Here is a 10,501-nt window from a genome sequence, read left to right as displayed (position 1 = left end):
GTGCCGGGTACCAAGCCGAGTTCAGCTGGAAACCGATATCCCGGTTAATAAGAGTCTCCGCGACCTTAACCTCAATAGATTCTTTGATGACGTTGTCCCAGTATCTCGATGCTTGTGTTAAAATCTTGACATCATTATACTTCATAGAATGATTGAGTTCTAGACAGTGCTCGGCAATCGCTGACTTAGTTGCCTGTCTCAGTCAGGTGTGCGTTTGGTATTTTTTGCACCTGATGTCAACAGTCCTGGTCGTCTGGCCGATGAATGACATTCAACATTCACATGGTGTGTGGTAAACGACCGGTTTCTGTAGACGCAAGGTTATCCTTCACACTTCCTAGCAGGGCCTTAACCTTGTGGAGGAGAATTCTTCTGATTTTGGCAGAAATTGGCCCGACATAAGGTAAACATGCAAACTTCTGCGTTTTGTCTTGTAACTCTTCAGGAAACTCTGGTGGGGAAACAGTGCGCAGTGGCTTTTGAACATCTCGAGAAGACTATCAATTTCTGTAGAACACAGATTGTAGATGTTCCATCTCTGTCGTCAATTTATCAGGATCTGACAGAGTTCGTGCCCAGTGAACCAGAGTTCTGAGTACACCATTTTTCTGTGCTGGGTGGTGGCAAGTGCTAGCTTGCAGGTAGAAGTCAGGGTGAGTAGGTTTGTGGTACACATTATGACTGAAGGTACCACATGCCTTCCTCTAAACTAGTACATCTAGGAAAGTGAGTAGTCGATCCTTCTCGAGTTCCATGGTGAATTTAATATTAGGGTGGCGTGAGTTTAGGTGGTCCAAGAAAACATCGACCTCTTCCTTCCCGTTGGATCATACGACAAAGGTGTCATCCATGTACCTAAAAAAGCATTTCGGTTGATCAGGGACCCATGTACGTGCCTCCTCTTCAAATCTTTCCATAAAGAGATTGGCCACCACCAGTGAGAGAGAGCTGCCCATTGCCACCCCTTTCGTTTGCTCATAGAATTGGCTGCCATATAAGAGGTACATCGAGGTGAATATGTGAATAAGTCCAGGAGACCACCGTCAAACTTTTCTCCAATCAGCTCAAGTGAATCATTCAGTGGTATGTGGGTGAACAGGGAGACCACATCTAAACTGACCATAATGTCAGAGTCTGTGATCTGTAGCTGCCTAAGGCATTGTAGGAAATCCTCCAAGTTGCGAATGTGATGAGCACACTTTCCCACATATGGCGAGAGCATCTTCTAAAGGTGTCAAGCAGCGAGGTAGGTGGCTGTGCAGATATTGCTGACTATTAGATGTAGAGGAACTACTTTCTTGTGTGGGTTGCCTGCATTCATGGGCAAATCTATTGTTCTCTTTTGACTGATAGGTTCATAACTTATTGTTCTGCCAAGAGGATTATGAGTCCCTGGAGATAATCCCTCCCTTCGATTGACAGGTCCTTAACCTGTTCCTCGGCTAAGTGGTTTTCCATGTTACCCCCACCCCTTCCCCTTCCCCTCCTCCTCCCAACCCCTCAGGAAACCTCAACCCTCTCCCCATCCCTCGATGATACAGATACACCTTCATGCCTAAGTTATTCGAATAGCCCCCTCTTACTCTACTAATTGGATTGAGTACTTAATTAAATTGATCAGTTAATTAACCCCTCCCCCTCTGGGATATCCCCCAGACCTCTCCCTCCCCTCCCCTCCCCTCCCCTCCCCTCCCAGAAATTGGCGGAAAGAAGACTTAGTTGAAGGGTCATTTGGAGGAAAATCGATTACAGTGTATGGAATATTGTTTAAAAAATGTAGGCAATGTGTGAACTATTGTTTGTTTAAACAATTTTCACAATACAAGGCCATGATTGGAATACAGTTCATTTATTTAGTTAAAGAATTTGTCAGGAAACTGACTGCGGTATATGGAATACTGTTTATTTAAACGGTTTACAGAATACGAGATGGTGTATGGAACACAGTTTATTTAAAGAATTTGTCAGGAAATCGATCGCAGTGTAGGCTATTTAAACAACTGCGGCGCTTTTTTTTGTTCCGATCGCGCTTGGAAACGCTGAGTAGGTTAGTTTATATTTGCTGCCGAAGTCACCGATGTTAAGGCTCTTATTATTTATTTTCCTCACTTTTCGAAGCACACTGGTATCTAAGCACAGACACAAAAATCAGAACAACTACATATCTAAAAGTTCATGACATATTTAGAAACCCACCATCACTTTCTGCAGACGGAAAAATTACTAGTATCTCAGTGGCAAAGTATTTTTTACAGATCAAGAAACATACAGCAGTCATATTGCACTGACAGCTGAACCTTGCAAAAGAGGTCTTGTCTTTCTCAAGATGCCACTCCCCGATTGTCTGTGTGAACAAACGTCCTGAAACATGCAGACGGAAATTTCGACCTCTCCTCAGAATACAGTGTTCCTGTGGACTAATGCTCGAGATAAAGAGAGATCTGATTCAATTTCGATATCAAGAATAGAGTGAAATGAGCCATTTGCACTACCCTTTCACATTAATTGTTTAACAGTTTACAGCAGTCAAACAGATCGCTTAAAACACTCACCTCCACCTTAAGATGATCCTTCTTCGTAATAAAACATATTTTCAATGTCTGAGTATCACACACAAACATTATACAAATCAGGTAATGAAATTTCCACCACAAATAGATCGTAGCGCTGAATATATCGAAGGTCTTGTACGCACCAGTGTTTGAGAGCAAAAACACCCTCCTCCACCACAACATTCCACTAAACATATCTTAGAAAAAGAAAAATGCTACTGATCACACAAACTAGCGATGCCGAGGCATGCGCCATTCGCCATCTATAGCGTAGCCACCATCCACACTAACGGGGAGAGAGACCCACACCCAAATGCATGTGTGCATGCAATACAACTATCAGAAACAATAGACTGATCAATCGGGATTTTGACGTCGCAATTGGTTCCCTCTGCTACATTCGGAAGTAGGAAGGTGTTATGCATTATAGGATAGAGACAACAGCAAATAGCACTGCAAGGCAGAGTCCACTGCAATGTATTGAGAAGCACTAAACACGATACACTTAAACCACGATCCAGTCTGTGCCAGTAGTTGTCATGACTACATGTCAAAGATAGAAAAAATCTGACAATACAAGACTTCGGCCGCGAGCTCGGCTCCATTTCACCACCGGCAATGGAGGGTGAAGCTTTCACAATGCCAGCCACTCGTGCTGGCGAAATGTCAGTAAAATCATTAGATTAACATCGGCCAAAGAACCCGAGACAGAAGCCAATAGGCAGTTTGTCAACAAGTCGCTACGAAAGCCTTAGCAGTTTTGTAATACAAGCTTTTTCACGTCGCTAAAGTATCGTTACTTGTTGTCAGAATCCTGTATTCTATCATCACGTAGAAAAATATCATTTCTTATCCGTCACGCCATGTATCACAAGACTAGAATGTTAAATTTATTTCTGGCTCATGACTGAGTGCTAAGATCTACCACTGACACAGGACACCTCGCTTTTGAACTCTCTCTTAAGGTAACGAAATGTCACGCCACATTCGAAGTTTCTTAAGGTAACAGCACAGAGAAGTAATATAAGTTTTATATTACATATCACCTGATAAATTTTGTGACACATCTGATTTTATTATGATGGTTGTCACTCCCTGTACAGGTGGATAATTGAGGTATCATTAAAAGATACTAACGAAATGAAAAAAACTCCAACTGAAGAATCATATCTGTGGTGCTCTAGCTATTGCCTACACCCACCAGGCAGCATGTCACTGATATCAAATTGATAGAACAATTAATTAAGTTGATCATGAGAATCACTTTGCACGGTGAGTAATTTTTCTTTTTCAGTAGTCAGATTACACTTATCAGGTAGTTAAAAATGGTAAACACCAGAGGGTAGACAATGTCATTTCGAGGAGCACTATTCAGAACCGACATTTGAAGCTGAAAACAGAAGGACTTTACTGCCAGCAACATACAGTCAAAAGAGAACAATAGGTTTGCTCCTGAATGTAGGCAACCCACACTAACAAATTGCCCTGAAACGAAGGTTGCCCCACTACTACTGCCTACCCACATGCGATACTCTCCTTACTAAAGGAGCGGTGACCGACTCCACTATGCGGTTGGCAGAACCCCCAAGGGCCCCTCTACCCCAGCCAGTACAATGTGACAGGTGTCTCTCCTTATAACATACCACAACTAACTGCAAGAAGCAGCTGAAATGCCCCATGTGCAGCTGGGCGCATGACCTGTCTCACTGCAATCTAAAGGAGAAGGAACAGTAAGTGAACTGCAAGGGCCCCCACTCCACCCTATCATACAAATGCTCTGAGCGCCTCAAAGAAGCCACCAGCGAAGAAACGCAAGCTCCAATCAATATCATTGATGAGCCAGCGCCATCCCCATTATGATGTAACATGCAGCGTAACTTGCTGTGACAGTGCGAGAGAGAGACAAAGATATTGTTTATTACTCTGTGGCGGTCAGCGCTCACATAATTATTCTTAGGATATAGTTTTTGTTTGTTCTTGTTAAGAGTAATTTTAGGAGAGGAGAGCCATTCTTGTGATGTAAAAAAATCGACGCCATTGCGAGTTTTTGATTCACATTGTAAAATATAAGTCCATATGGAAGGAAATCAGTTAATAGAACAATAAAATATTGTTCATTTCAAGAAGGTACGTCTTATTATACACCCAGCGATATACTGCTATTGTGATTTACTAATAAACACCAGCTGAGAACAGTTCCGACGGGAGCGTTCAGTTCTAGTGAAATAGTTCGATGTTTTCTTCGGAAAAGAAGTCACTTCATGGATCATTCAAATCCACAATAGTAACTGGACATTTCTCAGAACTGAAAGCAATCTGATTGCTATGCAACAGAGCCCCGAAGAATATTTCTCCGTACTTTGGTTACCACTTTCAGATTACCTGTAATGGTAGCCGGATAACTGCCAGAGAGCGAGAACTAAGAAATAGTGGTCAAGGAAGACCTGGGGCGAGTCATCGAAGCAACCCTGCACAAACTATTCCAAGACTGCAGGGAAGCTGTAAAGAAATCAGTAAGACACGCCACAAGGCAAATCCGAGAACAGGACTTTGAGCAGACTCAGACAGGGAATAATATTCATATCACCGTGACTGAATTCTGGCACCCAGAAACACGATACAGACACTGACAACGCACACCCCAACACTCACCCCAACACACACCGCAACAAACAGCCTAAACACAAGCCGCCACCTCCCTCTCCCTTCCTCCTAAGCACGCCACGATGGTCGAAGCACACTTCTGAACGTCGTATCCGTAAATGCAAAACGTGCCAAGTCAGAACGAGGCGTCCTAATGCATACAATACAGCAGCAAAATATCCACATAGGAGGCATCATTGAAACCTGGCTAGCTGACAGCCAAACCTTCGATACTCCTAGGTTCAATACTTTTCGCAAAGACAGTGCCAGAAGCAGAAGAAGCAATAGTAGAGGAGCAGCACTATATGTAAGACACACCATCGTAGCTAAATAAATTCGCCTTCCAGTAGAATTTAACATCATAGAGGCGGTAATCAAACAGCTCAGAGATGGAAACAGACGTTCCCTAACTATAGCCTGTATATACACTCCTGGAAATGGAAAAAAGAATACATTGACACCGGTGTGTCAGACCCACCATACTTGCTCCGGACACTGCGAGAGGGCTGTACAAGCAATGATCACACGCACGGCACAGCGGACACACCAGGAACCGTGGTGTTGGCCGTCGAATGGCGCTAGCTGCGCAGCATTTGTGCACCGCCGCCGTCAGTGTCAGCCAGTTTGCCGTGGCATACGGAGCTCCATCGCAGTCTTTAACACTGGTAGCATGCCGCGACAGCGTGGACGTGAACCGTACGTGCAGTTGACGGACTTTGAGCGAGGGCGTATAGTGGGCATGCAGGAGGCCGGGTGGACGTACCGCCGAATTGCTCAACACGTGGGGCGTGAGGTCTCCACAGTACATCGATGTTGTCGCCAATGGTCGGCGGAAGGTGCACGTGCCCTTCGACCTGGGACCGGACCGCAGCGACGCACGGATGCACGCCAAGACCGTAGGATCCTACGCAGTGCCGTAGGGGACCGCACCGCCACTTCCCAGCAAATTAGGGACACTGTTGCTCCTGGGGTATCGGCGAGGACCATTCGCAACCGTCTCCATGAAGCTGGGCTACTGTCCCGCACACCGTTAGGGCGTCTTCCGCTCACGCCCCAACATCGTGCAGCCCGCCTCCAGTGGTGTCGCGACAGGCGTGAATGGAGGGACGAATGGAGACGTGTCGTCTTCAGCGATGAGAGTCGCTTCTGCCTTGGTGCCAATGATGGTCGTATGCGTGTTTGGCGCCGTGCAGGTGAGCGCCACAATCAGGACTGCATACGACCGAGGCACACAGGGCCAACACCCGGCATCATGGTGTGGGGGGCGATCTCCTACACTGGCCATACACCACTGGTGATCGTCGAGGGGACACTGAATAGTGCACGGTACATCCAAACCGTCATCGAACCCATCGTTCTACCATTCCTAGACCGGCAAGGGAACTTGCTGTTCCAACAGGACAATGCACGTCCGCATGTATCCCGTGCCACCCAACGTGCGCTAGAAGGTGTAAGTCAACTACCCTGGCCAGCAAGATCTCCGGATCTGTCCCCCATTGAGCATGTTTGGGACTGGATGAAGCGTCGTCTCACGCGGTCTGCACGTCCAGCACGAACGCTGGTCCAACTGAGGCGCCAGGTGGAAATGGCATGGCAAGCCGTTCCACAGGACTACATCCAGCACCTCTACGATCGTCTCTATGGGAGAATAGCAGCCTGCATTGCTGCGAAAGGTGGATATACACTGTACTAGTGCCGACATTGTGCATGCTCTGTTGCCTGTGTCTATGTGCCTGTGGTTCTGTCAGTGTGATCATGTGATGTATCTGACCCCAGGAATGTGTCTATAAAGTTTCCCCTTCCTGGGACAATGAATTCAAGGTGTTCTTATTTCAATTTCCGGGAGTGTATATCCCGTCGGGAACGTCCTTACCCCTAAACGTTTTCCGCCATATGACGACATTCGACCGATTTACTATCTTGAGCGACCTGAACGCAAGGCACCACATGTTAGGGGACACTGTAGATAATGGAAACGGGCGCCGCCTTTTTAACTTCTTCACCACTGAACCAGTGGACAGACTCCCAGTAAACCAGCCGACTTTTATTGGCCACCGAGGACGATCAACACCAGACCACGTCCATTTCAGCCACACCATCTGTGTCAGAGCCCTGTCGTGGGCGATTCGATAACGAGCGACCACTGTCAACCATATCGCAACCATCGCCACCCTACCCCAGAACACCCCCGCACAAGGCGACAGTACGAACATACGCGAATGAAGACTGGGACAAAAATGAAGACATTCTCTCGAAAAGCCTGGCAATCCCACTCGCCATGACAGACGACGACGACTTTTTAACACTTCTACTTAATTATTATCTACTCGTCGGTAAGGTAATCATCAAAACTTCGAAGACAGATGAGCTGACTTATCAAAAGTACATGTAGTCTGATGTTATCTAGAATCATAAGTAGAAGGTTAAAACGAAAGTTTTCTGCACATAACTGAAATATTCGTAGATTGCCTGGATCTTCATGAAGTGTGTGGTTTACAGTGAAAGTGATTGGTTCCAGTTTTTAAACATTTATTCTTCCGTTCGTAACAACTGATCAAATCCATAATGACACATTGCAAAGAGGCCGAGTTGTACAGTATGTCTTCGTAAAACAACTCACTGGTTCACAAATCAAGAAACATAATTTTTCACAACTTTAAATCTTAATGAAATAATATTCAAATAAGTAACACAGGTTACAGTTCGAGATATCAGCTCAAACTGCCCGTCCCAGCAGCCTCGCTGCTTCCCTATTTATATATTCTAAATAATGGATGGTCGCTTGGACCATTATTACTTAATAATGACAACATATTTTTAATCGTATTTACTATTAAAAGTTCCAAAGCTAAGATGTTCTGATTACACAGAATAATACGTCTAAAATTACTGAACTGAATAATATGTGAAATTTATAATGTAAAAATGTTTTAAATGTGAAAATTCCATCTAAATATGAGTGCAATAATGAACTTCACAAACTTAATTAATACATGCCAATTACACAATGACTCACATTCCTAACAATAATTGAAACTAAGAGGTCAAAATGAAACAGGTTTTGATTGACAGAATTTGTAACAGATGCCTAAAATTTCATAATTAGGCGTACATCTGGTTACAACAATACAAGTTTAATTAATAAAGTCATTAAGACAGAATGTTCTTTACAGCTTTCATCCTAAACTTACGTTTTACAATATGTGCCTTCATTTGCAAGCGACAGAATAACTTCTTGAATAAGTAAACTACATTCGTAAAAATCCAATTATTTGAATAGTGATTAATACCATATATTTTATTCCTACCATTTTCACTAATTCAAGTCTTTCCCATTACTACAATGAATGCCACAGTTTGTTAAAATACATCGTCGTTTTTTAATTTTGTAATGGTGTCTGCTAATTAGTTTCCAATTTAGTGTCATTTTTATGAAATTCACGAATCACCACAATACCAATCATTTTAAAGTGAGATATTGTACTACACGATGTCAGGGAATCGAAGTTTTCATTAAGTCTTTGTATATTAGGTATATTACATGAACCCCCCAGCTACTCTTACAAATTTATTTTTAGTGAGTAGCTGCTTACTCAGGAGTAAAAAAAAATTTCTTAGCTTTTTGAAGTCTTCCATAACATCACTTTCTATTACTCTGGGTTGGCAGCACACTTCTGTCAGTCCATAACGCTGTCCATCTAATGTCTGCCATCCCTGGTTCACAGGCAACTCCTGGAATTTTCCATTTTGCTGCAATAGCACAGTCCACTGTTAATTCACAGTTGGTGGTTTATGGTCACATTAGGCGGGTATAATGGATTTGTCCTATAGGCAGGGACAGGGAAGAACGTTTCAAATGGTTTTTTTCCTCATTTTCAAGGATTAAGGGTCACAATCATAAGATACAAAAATAATAATAACAATTCCTTAGTAAAGTGTACTGAAAATACAGAATATTATTCATATGAGCTGACTTATCAAAAGTACATGTCATCTGATGTTATCTAGAATCATAAGTAGAAGGTTAAAACGAAAGTTTTCTTCACATAACTGAAATATTCGTAGATTGCATGTATCTTCATGAAGTGTGTGGTTTACAGTGAAAGTGTTCGGTTCCAGTTTTTAAACATTTATTTTTTATCATTATGGTTACCTAATGCACTTTCATGCTACCCATTAATGTCTCATCAAAACTTTTATCTAATTTCATAACTTATTTTACATTTCCATTACTTTTGATGTCAACTGATTCCATACTTTTTTGTTTTCTTTTTGTTTTTCTCTCACAACTTCTTCTAACCTTCTAGCTTTCTACATGAATGTGTTCACAAGACATAAACAGTTTTACAAACTAACCATAATAACTGAATAATTTTTCAACTTATTAACTAAGACATAGAAATAAGTGTGTAATAATTACAATTATTATATCTTTCTGAAATAAATAATGCAGATTATACATAAATTCCAAAAAATGTAAATTACATGAATTTCTATATCCTAAAAAAAACTAATTCTGAAGAGAAGGATAGAAATGATAGTGGAAGATAGTTTTTCAGGTAGGATTACAGGTGAGTAAGAGATGTAGCTTCTGAAACCGAAAAGGAAGAAAGTCGAATGCTACATATTCAGGAGACCTAGTGCTCGCCACACTCTTGACACAAAGATGGTGTCCTCCTGAAGGCACACATGTTATTTATTTGTTTCCACTGGTTGGTGCTTTATATGGTTTCAATTCTGTGATGTTTAGAAGGCCAAACAATTTCCCAGATCTTGGGTAAACTAACCTGAATGCGTTGGGGTGAGGGATGGATTGAATTTTGAAAGGACCTATGTATATGTCAGGCAATGGCCTTGCCGCAGTGGATACACCGGTTCCCGTGAGATCACCGAAGTTAAGCGCTGTCGGGCGTAGTTGGCACTTGGATGGGTGACCATCCAGGCCGCCATGCGCTGTTGCCATTTTTTGTGGTGCACTCAGCCTCGTGATGCCAATCGAGGAGCTACCGAATAGTAGCGGCTTCGATCAAGAATACCATCGCAACGGCCGGGAGAGCGGTGTGCTGACCCCACGCCCCTCCTATCCGCATCCTCCACGGAGGATGACACGGCGGTCGGATGGTCCAGGTAGGCCACTCGTGGCCTGAAGACGGAATGCTTTATGTATATGTCAAAGAATTTCTTTAATTCACTGGAGATTGCTTCTGATTTCTCATGGGTTTTTACAAGGACAAGGTCATCTATTTTATAATTGGTGGTTTTCAACCTTTTGTCATGCCTGTTTTTTCTTATTTTGCCTTGTTCTT

The 10,501-nt window shown here is 43.0% G+C and overlaps 1 pseudogene; it reads left to right on the top strand.

Moving 5' to 3' along the window:
* The first annotated feature begins 10,039 nt into the window (after nt 1-10,039).
* On the top strand, nt 10,040-10,157 carry LOC124596663 (annotated as a pseudogene).
* The last annotated feature ends 344 nt before the right edge of the window (nt 10,158-10,501 follow it).

The sequence above is a fragment of the Schistocerca americana genome, chromosome 2 (assembly GCF_021461395.2).
Source record: "Schistocerca americana isolate TAMUIC-IGC-003095 chromosome 2, iqSchAmer2.1, whole genome shotgun sequence".
NCBI lineage: Eukaryota > Metazoa > Arthropoda > Insecta > Orthoptera > Acrididae > Schistocerca > Schistocerca americana.
The sequence above is the reverse complement of the archived record's forward strand: the minus strand, read 5'-3'. Positions and strand labels throughout refer to the sequence as shown.